The sequence below is a fragment of the Callithrix jacchus genome, chromosome 2 (genome assembly GCF_049354715.1).
Source record: "Callithrix jacchus isolate 240 chromosome 2, calJac240_pri, whole genome shotgun sequence".
NCBI classification, from domain to species: domain Eukaryota; kingdom Metazoa; phylum Chordata; class Mammalia; order Primates; family Cebidae; genus Callithrix; species Callithrix jacchus.
The window spans coordinates 204,079,653-204,084,006 of NC_133503.1; positions in this window are offsets into that span (position 1 = coordinate 204,079,653).

The following is a 4,354-nucleotide window of genomic DNA, read 5'->3' on the forward strand; positions in this document are numbered from 1 at the left end:
CCCAGTGCACTAACCAGTGAGGGGCTAAGCCTCCCTAGTCATCCTAATAGCAACCCCCAGTGCACTAACCAGTGAAGGGGCTAAGCCGTTCCCTAGTCATCCTAATAGAGCAACCCCCAGTGCACTAACCAGTGAGGGGCTAAGCCTCCCTAGTCATCCTAATAGAGCAACCCCCAGTGTACTAACCAGTGAAGGGGCTAAGCCGTTCCCTAGTCATCCTAATAGCAACCCCCAGTGCACTAACCAGTGAGGGGCTAAGCCTCCCTAGTCATCCTAATAGAGCAACCCCCAGTGCACTAACCAGTGAAGGGGCTAAGCCTCCCTAGTCATCCTAATAGAGCAACCCCCAGTGCACTAACCAGTGAAGGGGCTAAGCCATTCCCTAGTCATCCTAATAGAGCAACTCTCATCCGTACTAGCTACTATTGTTATTGCCTGAAAAGACAGTCTCCTAAAATAGTGTGGGGAGGGCGGATGAAAAGTTCATCCTATAGCCTGGGGTTTTTCACATTAGGAATAGAGACACTTTAAAAACAGCGTGTTTCTGGGCAGATGGAAAGCAAGATGACCACGCGAAGTGGACCGTCCATGGCCTCATGGCTTCAGGGCTCTGTTCCTTTCTGCTGTTCCATACACTGCAACTCACGGAAGGACAGAGTAAGACAGTCACGTACCCTGAGGAACCAGAGAAGCTCCTTTCTCTACCACAGCCCAGAACTGTGCAAAGCCAGCATTATTCTTTAGGGAAGGCTCTACATGTTAAATTGTGTAAGAAGATATAATATCATACAGTCACTTTTTCCATTATTAATTCATTGTTTCTTGAAAGTTTCAGGCACAGTAAGTACTGGCAGTAGAAGAATAAAGATGACAGTGACATGGGTCAGTGATGGAAATGAGTATGTGAACTGGTAAGATAGAAAGTGGCTACAGGGACATGAGTCAAGGATAGAGAAACAGAAGGTTGGGCGAGATGAAACATCACAAAGAAGATCTCAGAACTTTTTTAAAGAACTTTCAAACTTATACAGGAATTCCTCAACAAGTGTCTATCAGATCTTTACTTACTAAAAATGGTTCTAGGCGCCGAGATCACAAGTGTTGTGGGAAATTACAGGTTGAAACCCTCAAGGAATTAGAATCTGGCGGGGAAACTATCACCCAGTCACACAAATGTAAAATTCTACCTGTGTGCCTCAGTTATGCAGTAAAATAATTTATAGCATTGGGCAAATCATGGCAGATTTCACCTGCTGGGGAGGTCAGGGAAACCTTTCCTGAGAAAAGCACCATCGAGCCGAGCTGTGCAGATAAGTAGGCAATGGTGATGAATTAAGACCGAGCACGAATTCCAGCGAGAGTTGTGGCCCGTTCCCCTGTGACTGGAAGCTAGTGCCAGGGTCTCACTACAAACAAACATACGTGGGAGAGGCGGGACGGGCTTCCAGGGCTGCAGCTCCTGCCTTGGTCTGTAGGTTCATCTGCTCCCACATGCTCCCACCGAGGTCAGTCCCTTTCAGAACTCAGCACCGTGTTGAGTCTCCAAGCCACATGGAGCCACCTGCAGTGTGAGCCCGCCACGGGAGAGACCACCTTAGCTCCCAGATAGCAGTCAGCACAAACTCAGCTGTGAATAAGCCCCCTGAATATCGAGCCCACCAGAGTTTTAAATGACTGCAGCCCAGCCTGCATCTGATTGCAGTCTCCAACGCAACTCCCACTGAGAGGCACTCGGCCAAGCGCCTCCAGCAATGGGGGCCTATACAATCTGAGGCCATAATAAACAGTTGTTTGTCTACGTCACCAAATGTTGAAATGGTTTGTTACATATCCACAGAGAACTCAAACGAAATGTGGTACCTAGAAGTGGAATGCTGGCAAAATCATACCTAAAACCTGCAACATTGATTTTGAGCCCAGAGGCCAGTCACTGAATGTCAGCGTTGGATGTCATCAATGACGTGGCTGGAAGGGCTTGAAGGGAAGTAAGAAAAACACTGTTGGAAGCTGGAGGTAAGAAACCTTGTTATAGAGGCAGGAACTTGACAACGCTGTGTGTTATGGTGACACGGGGTACAGCTGACTACCATGACCTCATTGAGGACACTGCTGGCCTTCTTCCTGCTGCCTGTAATAAAATACGGGAGGAGAGAGAGAAACTAAAGACCATCTGTTTAGTTTTTGAGTAGAGTGTGGATGAAATGGCAAGAGTCAAGAATATTTCTTCCAGTGAGCAAAATGCTTGTGAATAAAGGGATGACCTCAGAGCTAAAACCAAATCATGGTCACTTCCAGTAAAACAGAGCTTCACAGACATAAGGGCATGGTCATGAGAGCCCTCAATAAGACATCAGAAAGGGTTAGGGTACTTACGGTCACTTCCAGCAAAACAGAGCTTCGCAGACATCAGGGAGTGGTCATGAGAGCCCTCAATAAGACATCAGAAAGGTTTGGGGTACTGAAGCCTGCAAACTCTCCAATGAGCAGAATTCACTCTAAGCATTTTAGGGTGTAGCTGATGGATCCCCTTGGCTCATCATCTATCCAGCTTCAAAGACCTTCACGGGCATTGACCCTGTGGCAGCCTCAAAGGAGGTCTAAGGTAGAGAAGGGTTTATCTTGAGAAGATTTATGAATGTGGCTTTTGCGTAATGGAGTGAATTATAAATTGATATATAAAAATTCATGTAGTTTTTAAAGGAATTAATGTACTTAACTGAAGAAGACAGAGATGGTCGAAATGAGAAGAGGCCTTTAGAGTCCCCCAAATGTCTGGGCAGAAAGCAGCCCTAGAAAGCTGTCCAGCTGCAACCACAGTCCACTTCTTACAGACAAGGCAGAACCAGGAGCCCAGACAGAAGAGGGGTGAACCATGGAGACTCGTTCCCAAGCAGCAGGACGGGGCCCTGACTGAAAGGGCAAACGCCTGAGCCTGGCAGGATTTCAGAGATGCTATGGACCAGCAACTGCTGTTGCCCATCATCATGCCCTTTTCGAATGGACGTGTTCATTACAGTCTTTCTTACTCAGTGTCATGGTTGTACGTTGGGTGTGAGGGAGGAGATCTATTTACATCAGAGACCTGTGGACTGAGACAAGGGCACTTGAATGTGGGTTCTAAACTGGGGCCCTGGGGGGAAATGGAAAAACAGTCAGTAAACAGCTAGTCAGGGAAGGCTGACATTGAGTGAGATGATTGTGAAAATTAAATTGTAAAACCACACGGGGGGGAAATGTCATCAAAGAGAAAGTCAGCAAATGGAAGAATTCACTCCCAAGGAAATAGAAATCATAAAGCAATCTGAGAGAACTTTAAAATCAGTATGTTTAATACCAGAAAGAAAAAAAAGGAGAAGGAAAAGGAAGAAAAAGAGTAGAAAACGTAACAGAAAGTTTAGAACATAACAAGGGCCACCATAAATCAAGGACTTCTGGGCTTAAAAATAACTACTTTAAAATGCTGAAAGTGAAAACAGAGGTAGCTCACTGGAGAAGCAAATTATGAGAAAAGAGAAATAATTTAGCATAAGCATCTTAGAAATTTAGAAATTTCTAAATTTTAGAGAGAATTCAGTGTAAGCATTTAGAAATCTTCTGTGAACGGAAGAAAAATGGGATAGAAAAAAAGGTGGAGGCACATGGTGGATCTAAGAATCATTCCTTCAACTACAACCGGACAGATGGGAGCGTGATGGGAAAGACTCCTGAATAAGTGAGGGTGGGATCCGTCACAAAACGAGGTGGAGAGCATGGAAGGGACAGCTCCTCTCTGGAAACGGGCAAGGCACGGGTGGTGCAATTGTCATATGGGGCTAAGGATGCGGCTCCCAGCTGGTGGCCACTGTAATCTCTGGCAGCTGCAGACACATGAAAGCTGTGGGGAGGAGGTTTGAAGAGTGGAAAGCTGGAGATAGCCATTGCTGTAAGGGCAGCCAGGAATCACGAGGACAGGGTGGCAGGGAACAAGCGGTCAGCATCAGCATTCTGGGAAATACACATGACACACGGAATTCAAGATGTTTGCTAAAGGGACTATATACTCCTTTTTTTCTTTTTTTTTTTTTTTTTTCTTTTGAGACGGAGTTTCACTCTTGTTACCCAGGCTGGAGTGCAATGGCGCGATCTCGGCTCACCGCAACCTCCGCCTCCTGGGTTCAGGCAATTCTCCTGCCTCAGCCTCCTGAGTAGCTGGGATTACAAGCACATGCCACCTGCCCAGCTAATTTTTTGTATTTTTAGTAGAGACAGGGTTTCACCGTGTTGACCAGGATGGTCTCGATCTCTTGACCTTGTGATCCACCCGCCTCAACCTCCCAAAGTGCTGGGATTACAGGCGTGAGCCACCGCGCCCGGC